The 17,749-nt window shown below is 41.1% G+C and overlaps 1 pseudogene; it reads right to left on the reverse strand.

Moving 5' to 3' along the window:
* The window catches only part of LOC129696039 (uncharacterized), a 31,356-nt pseudogene extending 17,205 nt beyond the window's left edge, over nt 1-14,151 (reverse strand).
* Nucleotides 14,152-17,749: the final 3,598 nt, after the last annotated feature.

A 17,749-nucleotide genomic window follows, 5' to 3' on the forward strand; every position in this document is an offset into this window, starting at 1 on the left:
AATTCGTCAGGGGTGATTGTGTCAAGGCGGCAGCGCTGAGCCAGGTGATGCAAGGCGGCAATATAAGTGCCGACAGGCTCGCCTGGCAGCTGCTGCCTCTGGAAGAATTTGAAGCGTTCTATGATGTTGTTGGTGGGTATATCACAGAGGGCAGTGAACTTAGCGATGAGACATACCGGGTCGTTACGGTCCTCTCCGGCGGCGAAATGGAACGATGCATATTGATCCATAGCTGCAGGTCCCGCGAGGTTGAGCAACAGGTGAGCCTGTACAGCAGGAGTGGCATCAGGATGGGCAATGGCAATGTAGTGTTCGAAATCGCGCTGGAACACGGTCCAGCGATGGACAATGTCCGTGTCGAAAACCAACGTGTCTGGTCGACGACAGGAGTGGGACATGATAAAACGAACGGAGGGAAGGACTAGGAGAAAGAAATAATAAAACAAAAACCGATAAACAGGAGACGCAGGTCTACCGCTGTGACACCATGTAAAATGACTTACTGCACACACAAGTCTTTTACTGTAACTGTTTATTAAACTAACTCTTTTGCACTATGCTGTAGCTGTCCGTGGTCATCACTGGAGCTAGAGAGCGAGCTAGAGGTGGGGACACTACAATTATACTGGAGACAATGGGGAGTGGTTAGTAATGGGGAGGTCACTATGGTTAAAGGAACATGCACTGATCTACAGTCAAGTCAAGAGTCAAGAGTCAAGAGTCAAGAGTGTTTTATTGTCATATGTCCCGGACGGGACAATGAAATTCTTACTTGCTGCAGCACAACAGAATATGTGAATATGTAAACATTGTTAATAACAGGAAAAAAATTAAAAGTTCAATAAATAACAAATATAGTCCAAATAACAAATAATAATTTAGTCTTTTGCAGTTCAGAGCTCATACCTTATTCAATTCCGGATTCCATAAAGGCCTCCCCGGTGCAGTAATTACCAAAGATCCTATAGCAGAGCTATAAGATCTTTGGTAATTACTGTACCTGCGCGCCTCTGCGAGGTCAGGGATTCCACTCTGATCAGGGATTCCCTTACAGTCGCTATCTTTGGGAGTTCGCAGTAGCACTAATGCATTTAAATGCGTTTGCAGCTCGTTACTTACATCGTTGATTTCTGCAGATTGTTTGATACAGGTGAGCTCAGAAATACTATATTTGAAGATTTTTTGTTGTGCCGCTAGCAAAATGTCACCTCAGGTAGGCACCATCTTAGTTCGACTTGGTTGGGGGAGGGACAGAGCGACTTAGGTGGAGGTACAAGTCTTCAAGGAGATCTCTGGTTGGCACAGACTCGGTGAGCTGAAGGGACTGTTTCCAAGCTGTATCTCTAAACTAAACTAAACTAAACTAGGTGTAAGAGTACCAGCTGGAGTGGAGGAAGTCAAATACAACCTGAAGTGAAAAGATTAGTGAACAAAGGGAGTAAGGTATTGTGAGACTGATTTTATAACTGCATATTAATATACAGTAAAACTCCATTATTTGACTTGCTTGGGACTTTAGTGGTGCTGAACTAACAGATTTTCCAGACTATTGGATGTTATTAAAATTAATACTCCAAAACATTTTAATTTTAATTCTATGTTTTGAAAAAATGGTACACAATAGAATGATAAATAAACTCAGTGAGTTTAAAGGGAGCACAGGAAAGAGGCTCCTGAGAATTGGGACCCAGTGGATTTGGTGGGAACATGGGAAGTAGAGCATCAATAAGGGGAGTGCGGGTGCTGGGACATGTTGAAAGAGAAGGGAATGTAGAAACCTGGGCACTGTTAAATTGGAAGTGAATGCGGGAACCACGGCCCCAGTGTGTGAAAGGGAGTGTGGGAACTGAGGCCTGAGTAAGTCACAAAGGTGAGTGGGGATTAGGCTTGGTGAATCGGGAGGATATCAGGGCCCCAGTGAAGGCAGAACAGACGATGTCAAACATCAGCTGGTGAGCTAAATGTCAAATCATCAGGATTTCTGAATAATCAGAAAGAGCAGATGTTTAGTTTTACTGTAATTTTTATTATAATTAGTTAATTGGTTGCATCATTTCATGTAGGTTAATCACTTAATTGAATGCATAGGTTTATATTCTCATGAAAGGGGAAAGAATATGTGTGTATATAAACTCTTGTTGTATTGTTGCACTGCAATTTTATTGAGGGTTACTGCAATTAATTAATGTTCTGTTTACATCTCGAATTCTCTTTATTTGCAAGCAATAACACTAAGAAATCTACTTGACAGTACAACAGAGTTTCAGCGAAAAAATATTAAATGATTCCCTTCAGGAGGAATGCAATACTCCATAATTGGCACAATTTTAAAAGTGCAGATGAACAAGAGACTTTGGTGTCAATGATGACATAGAGACATAGAAAATAGGTGCAGAAGGAGGCCATTTGGCCCTTCGAGTCTGCACCGCCATTCATTGTGATCATGGCTGATCATCCACAATCAGTAACCCGTGCCTGCCTTCATAAAAACATATAAACATAGAAAATAGGTGCAGGAGTAGGCCATTCGGCCCTTCGAGCCTGCACCGCCATTCAATATGATCATGGCTGATCATCCAACTCAGTATCCCGTATCTGCCTTGTCTCCATACCCCCTGATCCCTCTAGCCACAAGGGCCACATCTAACTCCCTCTTAAATATAGCCAATTAACTGGCCTCAACTACATTCTGTGGCAGAGAGTTCCAGAGATTCACCACTCTCTGCGTGAAAAATGTTTTTTGCATCTCGGTTTTAAAGGATTTCCCTTCTATCCTTAAGCTGTGACCCCTTGTCCTGGACTTCCCCAACATCGGGAACAATCTTCCTGCATCTAGCCTGTCCAACCCCTTAAGAATTTTGTACGTTTCTATAAGATTCCCCGAAATCTCCTAAATTCTAGAGAGTACAATCCGAGTCTATCCAGTCTTTCATTTAGATAATATTTAGATAACAGTCAGCTTTCCTGTTTTTACCACCAAAGTGGATAACCTCACATTTATCCACATTATACTGCATCTGCCATGCATTTGCCCACTCACCCAGCCTATCCAAGTCACCTTGCAGCCTCCATATCCCTTGATTCCACTAGCCCCCCTGAGTTCTATCTGAGTTCTATCTAACTCTTTTTAAAATTCATCCAGTGAATTGGCCTCTACTGCCTTCTGTGGCAGAGAATAGTAAGATTAAACGAGAACTTACCAGTTCGTAGTTTGATAATTATTTTATGAGGAGTATGTTGAGGAATACGTGAAGAACCCCGCCAGGACGTATGCGTGTCATTCTTCAAAGCAGCAGTGTGAAATCACAGATAACTGTAATGACTTATAGTAAGATTAGAGAAAGAAATACCAGTTGAGTATATGATCATGGGTGGGAGCGGAGGACACGTATTCCCTCAACGTACTCCTCATAAAATAATGATCAAACTTCGAACTGGTAAGTTCTCGTTTAATCTTACTATTTTACTTCGGAGTCACGTGAGTGACTACGTGAAGATTTCAAAGCTCTGTGATTTCATGCAGTGGAAACGAGTCCATGCATCACATCTGCCTTAATGACTGTAGGAGGAATTGTGTCAACATATTTTAGACATGAATCCGACATTGAAATCCATGAATTGATTAACACAAATTATAGCCCCTATTTATGGGGTAATTAAATTACAGAACTTAAATTGTTTCTGCAAATGTTCCAGGTTTAATGACTGGTTTATGATAAAAAATAGTTGGAATGTTTTTTCCCCTGACCATCCTGCTGCCTTGAGGATTTGGTCCATTGGTACATCCAACTGCATAGCTGCCGATGTAGCTGCAGCCCTGGTGGAATGAGATTTAAAATATTAGTATCCACCCCAGCCTGTGTTAGAACCTGTTTTAGTCATCTTGAGATGGTCTGGACCGACACTTTTTTGTGGGGTTGCTTATGGCTGACTAAAAGTGCCTTCTCATTGCCTCTGATGATTTTCGTTTTCTCCATATATAAGGACAAATGTTTTACTATACAGAGGCGATCATCTGTTAGGTAAGACCTAAATTCGATATTGAGGCCCGCTGATCCCTGTCTGTTCTGTTTCACTAATTCATAAATATGAAATGTAATGTTTTCAGATGAAGAAGTCATGTTGTCCAGTCTTAATTTATGTAATGACTGTACCCTTTGTGCCATGACCAATGCCATTAGCATGACTGTTTTTAATGTCAGTCTATGTAGGGACAGAGTTGTTGCTGGAGACCAATTCCTGAGCATCTTCAGGACAATATTTACATCCCATATTTGGGAGTACCTGGTTCTCGGGGGATTGGTATTAAAAATTTCCCTCATAAGTTTTGTTACCAGTGGGTGAGTCCCAACAGAGTGACGCTCTGTTCCTTGCCATAGATAAGTCAATAAGGCACTTCTGGCGCAGTTGATGGCACTATAACTGAGCCCCTCATCATAATGGAGGCCTGCCAGGTATTCCAGAACAGACGGGATGTTCATATCTCTGTAGGTGATGCTGTTTTTGTTACAATACATCTCCCACTTCCTGATATAGACCAGATACTGTTTTTTGGTGGACTGTCTTTGGGCCGCCGAAATCATGTTCACTGTTCGGTCCGTCAGTCCCAGCTGTAGTAGAGGTATTTTTAAACTCTACAAATTAATAAATTCAAATAGTTATGGCATGGGTGGCTATCCCTTGTTACGGGATGAACCAATAAGTCTGGTCTATTCGGGATGGTTCTAATACCATGTTCATCATCACTGGGAACCATGGTTGAGTAGGCCAATCAGGTACTACCAAAATACCAGACGCAGAGTCCTGCTGCATTTTCCTTAATACCCAACTGATGAGGCAGAAAGGAGGGAATGCATAAATAAACAATTTTCCCCAATGCAGCGAAAATGCATCTGTCGTCGCTGCCCCAGGGTCTGGTTCCCATGAAACATAATTTGATAACTGGTGATTAAGCCTGGATGTGAATAGATCAATATCTGGTGTTCCATATCGTGCTGTAATATCAGCAAATACTTTTTATTCAACATCCATTCGGTGTTTTCATTAAATTTGCGTGACCTGGTGTCTGCCACTAAATTTAGTTTATCTGGTAGGTAAGTAGCTGATATCCAAATATCTCTCTGGATACACCACTGCCAAATTGTATCAGCCAGATTGTCACATGAAGTCGATTTGTTTCCACCCATATGGTTGATATATGCTACCACGGTGGTATTGTCAATCTGTAGTCTAACATGCTGATGATATGACCCAGTACAATATGACTTTAGGCCACAGAATGCACCCAACATTTCCAGGTAGTTTATGCCCAGTGTTAGTAATAATGATGCCTCCTGAGCAGTCCATCTACCTCCACAGCTGGAGATGGAATTGGTGGCACCCCAACCAAGTGCACTGGCATCAGTTTGTAGCACCATAAAAGGGTTGCTGATAATGATTGGATTGAAACAAAGCCAAATGTTATCTATCCACCATTTTAGTTCCATTATAGCTTTGATTGGTAGCTACATTGGTCTGTCAAAATGACCAGCATTGATTTTGAGTGCTTGTATTTTTGCTCTCTGTAAATTTTGGTAATGTAAAGGTCCAAATTGTGTGGCTGGAAAAGCAGCCACCATTTTGCCAATTACTTTTGCTACCAATCTGATGGACGGCATGCATGAATGCAATCATGATCAATTTCTCTTGAAAGTTCATAAATTAACAACTAAGCACAACATCTCGGATGAATTATTGAAGAGAATTTGTAGTTTTGACCGGATTTCGTCTCCATTTACAGATGTGGCATGGCATCTTGCTCCCAACACTTTTGTTTACAATCAGCATCCTGGTGGGAGCAGTGACTCGGGGAAGAGCTGGCTTGGGAATCTTCCCATCTCCCCAGTTTGACAAGGCCAAGGGGAAGGAGAGGCGCAGGCTGGTCCAGGAGGAAGTGAGGGCAGTGGTGGAGGAGGAGAGGTGTACCAGAGCAGTTGGATTGAGGCAGCAGGGAGCCTGGACAAGGTGGGAGCAGGCCATGGACCGAAAGGTCACATGGACTGAGCTCTGGCAGGCTGAACCACAGCGCATCAAGTTCCTGGTCCAGGCAGTGTATGATGTCCTGCCCAGCCCATCGAACCTCTTCATCTGGGGCAAAGCGGAATCTTCAGATTGCCCGCAATGCTCGGGCAAGGGGACATTGGAACACATCTGAGCTGTTGCCCAAAGGCTCTTGGGCAGGGCCGGTATACCTGGCGTCATGACCAGGTTCTTAAACCCATTACAGAAGCCATCAGCATGGGAATCAGCAGCTGTAGACGAGCACGCCCCACCACGCAGATGATCACCTTCATGAAGGCCGGAGTGCAGCTGCCAAGAACCACAGCAGCCCGGAATCCGTCAGGAATCCTGGCGACTGTGCAGGACTGGCAGCTTTCTGTAGACCTGGTGAAACAGCTGAAGTTCCCACAGCACATTGCCACGACCACCCGGAGGCCAGATATCCTCCTGGTCTCAGAGGTGACCAAAAGCATCGTCTTGTTAGAACTGACAGTGCCGTGGGAGGACCGTCTGGAGGAGGCCCACGAGAGGAAGATGGCCAAGTATGAAGAGTTGGTCATAGACTGCCGCAAGCCAGGCTGGAAGGCAAGGTGTATGCCCATCGAGGTTGGCTGCAGAGGTTTTGCAGGGCAATCGCTCTACAAAGCCTTGAGTGCACTGGGCATCAACGGAGTGGCAAGGAGAAGGGCCATCAAGAACACCACAGAGGCAGCGGAGAAGGCCTCGAGATGTCTCTGGATCAGGAGAGAAGGTCCATGGGGAGGAGCGAATGCCACCTGAACACAAGTCGTGGTCTGATCAACCACGGCTGGGTCGCCTGGGTGAGGGTGTCTGATGTTGAAAGACCCAAAACACCCAATGACCCCAGGTTACATCACTGATGATGTGTTCAGGAGCATCAATAGATGTATTTGTATCAATGTTTCATCTGTAACAGCTATATATTCCAAAGAAACTGGAGTTCATTGCATATTATCAATTTCTCATTAAAATTAATCAGTCTGTGGACTTCAATTTCCATAACGAAGATGATATTATTTCACAGTTATGGCCAAAAAATTGTCAATTAATGTTCAGGCTGAATTGCCACAATATAATTAATGTTCTTTGAGAGACTCAGCAAGAAATAAGACACTCAGTCAAAAGGTAAACCTGAAAGGCTTTGTGAAAATTATGAATCAGAAATGAAACAAAACCATTATTCTATGATTTTTTATTTAAAATGAACGAAATGAAGTATGCTTTAAATTTTACGCACCAATACTGCAGTCTGGAGATCACTGCTAATCACGCTCAATACTGCTGTTGACAAAGAAAGCAGGAGCCAGTTAATTTAAATACCCAAAGTCATTTCAATAAGGCAACTTACATATAATTTGCCTTTGAGCAGCAAAGAAGGGGGATAAGGCATGATTAGAAGCACCACATGTCTTTGATAGCCAGTGGGATGTTAGCTGACTGAAATGTCAGCCATGTTAGAGATGGCTAGAGCCACTAGTAATCCAGCTGTAATATTAGCCCAGTTTGTTTTTATTCCTTTTTTACCAGTCCTTTATTTTATCAAGAAAATAGAAGAGATCAACTTACCTAAGGGAAGGGTGATCCAACCTGAGGAAACCTGACCATTGGACTTTTCAGTAGAAGCTCAGGCAAATTTAGGATCTTTAAATAATACACGAGTAAGGTTTCACACTCCAATCATGCTGTAAGCACACTGAGTGTTTGGGATAGAAAGTTGTCACCATAGCATCAGTGGTATAATCCACATTGAATCATGTATCTGCTTTTCATTGATTAGTAGAAACATACAGCCTGGAAACAGGCTGTATATCCCAACTTGCCCTCACTGGCCAACATATCCCATCAACACTAGTCCCACCTGCCTGCATTTGGCCCATATTCCTCTAAACCTGTCCTATTCATGTACATGTCTAATTGTTTCTTAAACTTAAACTGCGATAGTCCCTGCCTTAACTACCTTCTCTGGCAGCTCGTTCCATACACCCAGCACCCTTTGTGTGAAAAGGTTACCCATGAGATTCCTATTAAATCTTTCTCCCTTCATCTCAAACCTATTGAATTTTAAAATTCAATTATATACATCAGAACCAGATCTCATTTAACAATTCAGTTTTGGATGAAATCTTGTAAAGCAGCATGTAAAATATTTGCACCAGCAATATCCTGCCAAATATTGCCTTGAGCATAACTGTTGTAAAGCCTGTTTTTCAGCTTCTGAATTAATAGAAGGACAAATGGAGAGGGTCCAGAGAATGTTTACAAGAATGTTCGTAGGAATGAGGGTGTTAACTTATGATGAGCATTTGGTGGCACTGGGCCTGTACTCATTAGAATTTAGAAGAATGAGGGGGGACCTCATTGAAACATACAGAATAGTGAAAGGCTTAGATACAGTGGATGTGGAGAGGATGTTTCCACTAGTGGGAGAGTCTAGGACTAGAGGTCAAAGCCTCAGAAATAAAGGGTGTTCCTTTAGGAAGGAGATGGGAAAGAATTTCTTTAGTCAGAGGATGGCGAATCTGTGGAATTCTTTGTCCCAGAAGGCTGTGGAGGCCAAGTCAATGGATATTTTTAAAGCAGAGATAGATAGATTTTGATTAATATGGGTGTCAGGGTTTATGGGGAGAAGGCAGGAGAATTGGGTTAGGAGAGAGAGATATATCAGCCATGATTGAATGGCAGAGTAGACTCGATGGCCCAAATAACCTAATTCTGCTCCTATTATTTATGACCTTATGACAAATAATATTTTTCATGATATGTTTAGTGTTTACTGAGAGGAAACTGAGTACCTTTCTTTGTGTTGGAGTTGTCGAGTACACAAATTGGATAATTATTGATAATGACTGCGACCCTATTCCTTCGAGTACTTGAGGATCTTATAAAGGTGTATAAAATCATGAGCGGAATAGATCGGGCAGACTCACAGAGTCTCTTGCCTAGAGTGGAAGAATCGCGAACCAGAGGTCATAGGTTTAAAGTGAGGGGAGAAAGATTTAATAAGAATGTGAGCGTTAACTTTTTCAATGCCTGGTGGGTGTATGGAATGAGGTGCCAGAGGAAGGAGTTGAGACAGGGACTATTGAAACATTTAAGAAACAATTAGACAGGTACATGGATAGGATAGGTTTAGAGGGATATGGGACAAATGCAGGTAGGTGGGACCAATATAGATGGGGCATGTTGGTCGGTATGGGCAAGTTAGGCAGAGGAGCCTAGTTCCACGCTACATGACTCTGACATAGCATCATAGACTCTATGGTAAGGGGCAGAATAGATTTCATGTCATTATTCATATAAGGTCAAAGGACTTCCACCTAATATCTTGACCAGCATTTATCTTTCAACTAAAACAGAGTACATTAATTGGTACTCATGGCATCATGACACTCGTGGCATTCTTTGTGATGTCTACCTTTGTGCAATTAAACCACAACAGTTGACTACAGTGACTGCAGAAACTGTAGTAGTCTGGAACAAAAAACAAACTGCTGGAAAAATTCAGTTGGCCTGATGCAGAATCATGACTCAAAATATCTGTCCTGTGTTTTGTGTTTACAAACTGGTTATGCTACTGCAGTAAAAATGTCATTATTCCATGGTAGGAAATATGACAGTTGAACATTTTTGACTCTCTTGACTCTTGAACAATTCTGGCACAAAGAATGAGCTAGAATTCTTAGCAGCTTAGAACATTGATTCATTTGTCCATCCTGCAATCTGGCCTTTAACATGACATGCTTGCCTGAGTTTGGGCAGATGTGATGATCCTTCAAGCCAAAATATCAAAAGCTAACCCCCTGATTTTGCTTGCTTTACACATTGAGATTATGTCTGTTAAATGTGATCAAAGTAAAAGCTCTCAGATCTCAGTTCTATTATCCTAGCCATCCATGCTGCTTAGTTGCTAATATTGTGGCATCAGCAAACAATGTAACCAACTTTGTAAAAGTAGAGGACAAAATAGAATAAAAGCATTCTTTCATTCCTGCAGCACTTTCTTTGTTTTTATGAGTTCCAAAATCATTTAAGGTTGTAGAGAAGCAAACCATCCAAAATGAAAAGGTAAAAGGGAAAAATTGGATCCATTTTAAATTATGTTTAGCAGATCCTGAGCTCGAGTTTTAAAAATGGATCAATTAGCATGATGAAACACTGAAGGCGATAAAGTGTCCCACTGATTTCAATTGTATTGAATTTTTCTCTCTTCTATTTCAAGATAGACATCGTGTGGAAAGGATTATTACCTCCATCAAAAATGCATAATTTGGCTTTATGTCTGTGTAATATTTTCGTCAATGCTAATTCCTGTACAATCCACTATGCGTAAATGATTCAACTGCAATCATTACAATTAATCCACTACAGAATTTTAAAATCATTTCCAAGAAAGAATTCCAGCTAATGAATAGGTTGGTCTGGAGAAAAATATCCTTGAATCCAAAACAACACAAAATCCAGGTTCACTAATGGTGCCAAGTCTTTTGGAATAGCAAATAGACGTTGAAATTATTCCCTGGGGTATAAATCAGCTTAATTTTGATCAATCCCACATGCAGGTCCAATGTACTGAATGCATGTTGTCAAGTTAATCCTTTTACTAATCCACAGCTAAAGAAATCCATATTTTTGTCTAATGAAGATAGTTACATATCAGTGAAAAACTTTTCAAATATCCACATTTAAATCCTTTGGAAAATTATCCTGTACATAGATTGAAGTCTATTCATTTATAAACTGTACTATTCACATCACAAGGTGATTTTCTCACATTTGTAAAATGCTAACTACCAAAAGAAAACAAAATTGAGCAAAATATTTTATTTCTGTTGAGTGTTAAATTGGTGGATTAGTAATATCAGGAACATGTTCGTTGAAGCAATTATTTTTTTAGTTGAAGAATTTATTCTTCTTTCTACTTAAATTAAGAAGAAAATGGAACATGCTTTTGGACGTATCAAAGACTTTTTACAGGCAATGTTTCTGATAAGTGCTCAGACGCATAATGTACACATGGAAAATATCCTATAAACCGATGTGCCGTGATAACTGAATCATTTGTTCCTTTGTGATCTGGTGATATGTCTTGGCCAACACAAACAGTATTATGGTGCTCCTCTTCAAAATAATTTGATACTTATTTAACAGGGAGGCACAGTGGCGCAGTGGTAGAATTGTTGCCTTACAGCGCTTGCAGCACCGGAGACCCAGGTTCGATCACGACTACGGGTGCTGCTTGTACGAAATGTGTTCATTCCCCGTGACCGCATGGGTTTTCTCCGAGATCTTTGGCTTCCTCCCACACTCCAAAGACGTACAGGTTTATTGGTTAATTGGCTTGGTATAAGAGTAAATTGCTCTTAGTGTGTGTAGGATCGTGTTACTGTGCTGGGATTGCTGGTCGGTGAGGACTCGGTGGGCCGAAGGGCCTGTTTCCGCGCTGTATTTCTAACCTAAATTAAACTAAACTAAATCTACAGCAAAGTGCTAACAGAAGTTCAAATTCACTAAAATACATCACCCCCAACAGTTTGTCAAGTGTAATTTGTAAAAATTAACTTAAAAGGGATAGTGGGTCAAATCGAGTTCGAATCTGCCTAACACCCACACTTATCACCTGTGGATCCCTGCCTACCTGCAGTTATTTTGTCCACATGGTGAGTGACCAGCATGAGGTTAGCAAATAGGTCTCAGGTTGCATTCTGCCTTGACAGGAGGCCAAGCATTATGAAATGTCTCTGATCAAAATCATGCAAATCTATTATGATTGTTTTAAGTAATTAAAAATATTATCATTAAAACTAAAAAAATAAATTATCAATACATGAAAACACCAAGCAATGATTAAAATAAGGTAAAATAATGAATAACTGAACTTAGGCAACTGATCTTTTCCTATCTATCACAGAAAATAGGGATGTTTAAGAAGGAACTGAATATGCTGGAAAATCGAAGGTAGACAAAAATGCTGGAAAAACTCAGCGGGTGAGGCAGCATCGATGGAGTGAAGGTAATAGACGACGTTTCTTTCGCTCCATAGTTGCTGCCTCACCCGCTGAGTTTCTCCAGCATTTTTGTCTACCACAGAGAATATGGAAAGCACTTTCACATGAATGGAGTTCTGCATCTGCAACTGCATCAAAACATCCAGATCTGCAGATCTGCAGGTTCCAACTTAGTTACCTGGAAGATGCGAGTCATCGCCAGCTCGTCTTGGTACCTGGAGTTGGGTAGTAACTGAATGATAGAATATCTGACCAAGACTTGAATCTGCATTGTCCGTAAAAATAAAATACTCTCTTTCACAACTGCTGTCAAAAAACAATATTGAAAAATATCGAAAAATATTTAACCACATAAAATATAGGGAAATGTAACTTTAAATCTTACTGCGCTACTCAGTCTGAAGGTAGGATGCAGGTTATTAATGTGAGTGTGATTGTGTGAATGTCAGTTCCCACCTGACTCCCACACAAACAGGTGAACCACGTGGCAAGTCGTGATTTCCAAGTCGTGACTTGAACTGCGTGATACAAGACAAGCAAAACACTGGATAGGCTGGAAATTTGAAATGAAACAGGATATACTCAGAAATAGTCACCAGTTCAGGCAGCGCCTGTGTAATAACAAGCAGAATTTAATGACTCACAGAATTTTATTTCGGGAATCGGAATATAATTTCAATATATCTATTAATGGCATTTTCATACAAGTATTTTAATACCATTTGATTTCTGAAACCACGGAACTAAGTGTGATATGTACAGACATGACACTAAGTCAACTAAAGAACTTAAAATGATGATCAAAAAACACTTTATACACTTAAGAGTATGTGACCTTGCCATCATTCCACACATCAGATTCTGCCAAACCAATTCAGGTGTATAGCTTCTTCAAGGTGAAAGTGGCTGAATTACTGATCTACTCATGTAACAGAACAGCCAAGTGCAGTGATGTTAACTCTTCATTCCACATGTCCAATCAGTGTCAAATTACTTATATTTTGTGGTTAGTTCCTGTACCACCCATGCTTGCAGATTCACTTGGTCCTACTTGTAAGTATCAGTAGTTATGTAGATGAGAATTTCTTGCTACAGGCAGCACAGAACAAGAACAAGAAACGAGACAAAACAGAAATTGGGAGACAGCTTTGTGTAACACCATGGTTTATCCAGACATCTAGGTAATAGGCTTGGTTTCAGAATGGTGTGAGTGGACATATCCATTTGCTGAGAGTCTCACTTTGTTCCTTTCATGCTTTGCCAAACATCTTGGCCTCTGCTCTTTTTTGCAGTAATGTTCCACTCCACAAGCTATTCCGATGTATGAACCATCTCTGGGAGCAATTTGGTTGGGATAAAGTCCTTCAGCATCGGTCATATCATAAGCTGCTATCTAGAAAGCATCAAATAGTTATGGAGCCCTTATAAAAGCAAGTGAGAATCATCAATAAATAAAGTTTAGAGCACTGTTAAATAGTTTAAAGACTCTTAAGCAATGGTGGGTGCAAGGGTTATTCCTGCTGATGAATCCATTATTCAGTTACGTGAGGTTAAGAGAAATGACTTGCTGGAATGCTGAGCTGTAAAGTGGCAGTCCTGCATCACTTTGTCCCCCCCCCCTACACTCTTCTCGTCCTATATCCCCCAACCCATCAGCTCTACAACTTTATTCTAACTTGTTTGCCTTTTTCCTAGTACAGCCAAGGGGTCTTCAACCTGAAATGTTAACTTTCTTTCCATAGACACCACATGACATGACATGCAATGAATACAAAATGTTGGAGTAACTCAGCAGGACAGGCAGCATCGCTGGAGAGAAGAAATGGATGTCGTTTCAGGTTGAGACCTTTCTTGTGAAGAAGGGTCTCGACCCGAAATGTCACCCATTCCTTCTCTCCAGAGATGCTGCCTGTCCCGCTGAGTTACTCCAGCATTTTGTGTCTATCTTTGGTTTAAACCAGCAGTTCCTTCTTACACATGACATGACATGCTGAATGGTTTTGCAGATGCATCAGATCAGTGTTGCAACTCTGGACATTTATCCAATACTGTCCTCCTGGATGTAGCATTTGTACATGGCATTCATCGACCTCACTAAGGCCTTCGACTCGGTATCAAGGGAACTCTTATGGGATGTCCCTATCCACCTTTGATGTCCTGAAAAGTACATTTGTATCCTGAGACTTCTCCACGATGACATGTTTTCCACAGTCATGGCCAGCTACAGCAACTGTGAGTCGTTTCAAGTCAGTTCAGGAGTGAAACAGGGATGCGTGATTGCCCCAACATTGTTCACCATCTTCATTGCGACAACCATCCACATCATCCAGGATGCCCTACCCCCAGGAATCGAAATCGTCTACAGAACAGATGGCAGACGTTTCAATCTTGCCCGTCTCAAGTCCAAAACTAAAACATCTATGAGCTCCCTCATCGAGTTCCAATACACAGACGACAACTGTGTTGCAGCTCTCTCAGAAAATCATCTGCAACAGATCCTGACTGCCTTCAACAGTGCAGACACGAAACTTGGACTAACCATCAACCCCAAGACTCAGGTTATCTACTAATCGTCACTAACTGAGACAAATCGGAAAGAACAGTCAATTCAACTTGGTGAAACAACCCTGGAAAATGTGGATCACTTTCCGTCCCTTGGAAGTCACCTCTCCTCCAATGTCGACCTTGATGACGAAATCCAACATTGTCTTAAGTGTGCGGGAACAGCTTTTGGATTTCTTCGAACGAGAGTCTTTCAAACCATGACATCCGAACAGACACCAAAATGTTAGTGTATAAGGCAGTGGTGATTCCAAAGTTCCTGTATGCATCAGAAACCTGGGCACCATACCGACGCCATCTGAAAACACTTGGAAAATTCCATCAACGATGTCTTCAAAGCAGCTTAAATATCAATTGGGAAGACAGAAGAACCAATGTAAGCATGCGGAATGAAGCGAAAACATCTAGCATCGAAGCCTTTGTCATCAAGAACCAACTAAGATGGGGCGGTCATGTTGTTCGGATGGAAGACGAGCGTCTACCAAAGCAAACCTTCTACTCCCAGCTTAAAGAAGGCAAACGGACAAAAGAAGAGATTCAAAGATGCCTTAAAAGCCAGCAAGAAGAAATGTACAATCGACATCAACAATTGGGAAACCAATGCCAAGGAAAGGAAACTCTGGCGAACCATCATCCAAGAAGGAACAGCGACTTTCAAAGCCAAGTGATGTGCAGAATTAGAAGAAAAGAGAAACATAGAAACATAGAAACATAGTAAATAGGTGCAGGAGTAGGCCATTCGGCCCTTTGAGCCTGCACCGCCATTCAATATGATCATGGCTGATCATCCAACTCAGTATCCCGTACCTGACTTCTCTCCATACCCCCTGGCAGAAAAAGGAAAGAGAGGCAGCAACAACCAACGCCCGATCTGCCATCTGGAATTACATATCATGAATGTCGAAGAACTTTCAAAGCCAGGATTGGACTCATAAGCCACCTGAGAGTTCATAAAAACAATAGAATGTAGACCATCATCCTCGACCTCGAGGGATAGCCACGACGACTATCCTCCTGGATGTAGTATTCAACACAACTCAACATAAACTCACACCTACACGATGAATGAACTATATACTGGAATTGGTTCAGCACCCATGAATCCCAAAAAATATGCAGTGCTGTGCCACATTATTTGGTCCAAATGACTGTATATAGACATAAGTATTGTCAGCACTTCTGTTCATTTGTTTTGCATATATGTAAAAAATATATATATTTTTTTAAATTTATGCAATTAACATTTACAAAATTACTAAAACTAAATGCCGGAAAATGGGATAACATCTTGCACCATGCATTTTTCTTCATTTTTGCATAAAAAGCAATTAGCCAATTCATGTACTTTAATTGCTAAAAGATAATACATGGAAAAATAAAACTTCCTTGCACTGTCCTGCAGGGTTCCAAGTCAAGTATTAATTATTAAAATATATTCCTTTGGTAATTGCAGATTGGAAGAGTTACTACTGTTCCAGAACAATGAAGAGTGGAATAAGAGTGAGTTTCTCTGGTTTCTCCGGTCTTATTTTAAGGCAGCTGATGGGTGCAGTTATTCTATCTCTGCATCCCAGATTGGCTTTAGAACTCATACAATGGGATGAAAAGCAAATGCAATGCTAGCATTAATTTCGAGATGGCTTGTATACAAAAACAAGGAAGTAATTCTGAGGCACTAGAAGGCGCTGGTCAGGCCATATTTGGAATATGTGAGCAATTTTGGGCACTATATCTGCGGAAGGATGTGCTGGCTCTGGAGAGGGTCTAGATGAGGTTTGTAAGAATGATCCCAGGAAAGAGTAGATTAACATATGATGAGCGTTTGACAGCGCTGGCCTGGGCCTCTACTCGCTGGAATTTAGAAGAATGAGGGGAGACCTAATTGAAATGAACAAAATAGAGAAAGTCTTGGATAGTGTAGAAGTGGAAAGGATGTTTGGTCTGGAGATCAAGTCTAGGGCTAGAGGTCATAGCCTCAGAATTAAAGGATGTTTTTTTAAGAAGGAGATGAGGAGGAATTTCTTTAGTCAGAGTGTGGTGAATCTGTGGAATTCTTTGCTAAAGCAGGCTGTGGAGGCCAAGTCAGTGGATATATTTAAGCCAGAGAAAGAGATTCTTGATTAGTACAGATGTTAGAGGTTACGGGGAGAAGGCAGGAGAATGTGGTTTGGAGGTATCAGATAGATCAGCCATGATTGATTGGCGGAGTAGACTTGATGGGGCGAATAGCCTAATTCTGTTCCGATCACGTATGATTTTATGAAAAGCAAAGGACTGACTAAGAAGGAAGATAATTCCAGTCACTATGTTTACACACCATTATCTTTGCCAGGCCTGATGCTTATTAGGTCATTAAAAAACAGGCTCACTGGATTCACAAATAAAATGCCCACAGGTCATGTTTATTCTGCCATTGCAACTACTAAGGAAATTCTAGGCATAGATAGAAAATACTAGCAGGAATTTATACTTGATCTCCCCTAATTTAAAAGGCTGCACGTCAGCTTGAGGCCTGACAGCGAGTTAATTTGCTTCCCAGTTTTAGTATTTGATCAGATTTCGCAACTAGCACTTTGGGTGGGAGAGAAAGGCTGCACTATTGTCAGGCACAAGCTTTCCTTCCACAGAATATTTCTTCATAGTGAGTTTCCCACTCAATCTGAGAATTGAACTCTCAGTATTTATTGTGCTGATGTAATGTAATCAAACCAGTGATCATCTTGAAATCAGTTTGAAAGGATTTTATTTGCTGTACGTTAAATAGTGTTCTGCTCATTTTTCTTTGCCTATTTCTGTCATTGTGCAAGAACTTTTGATTTGCATCCCAAAAACTACCTGTAATCTCTTTATTTGCCACTGCTTTGTTAGATTGAAGTGCCTGTTTCTGTGCCTTATGGCATTAGTTGGGCAATTTTGGGAGACCCACGAATATGCTGGAGCTAACCTCTGTTGAATGCTATCATACCTATACTTCTTTAATAGCCTACACTGTCTTTCTGCTGACTGGATAGCACACAACAAAAGCTTTTCACTGTACCTCGGTACATAAGACAACAAATTAAATTGTACCTGTAAAGGAGAATTGACCACTGAACGCAATGAGTGCTGAAAGTCAGCCAAGA

The sequence above is a fragment of the Leucoraja erinacea genome, chromosome 4 (genome assembly GCF_028641065.1).
Source record: "Leucoraja erinacea ecotype New England chromosome 4, Leri_hhj_1, whole genome shotgun sequence".
Classification (NCBI taxonomy): Eukaryota; Metazoa; Chordata; class Chondrichthyes; order Rajiformes; family Rajidae; genus Leucoraja; species Leucoraja erinaceus.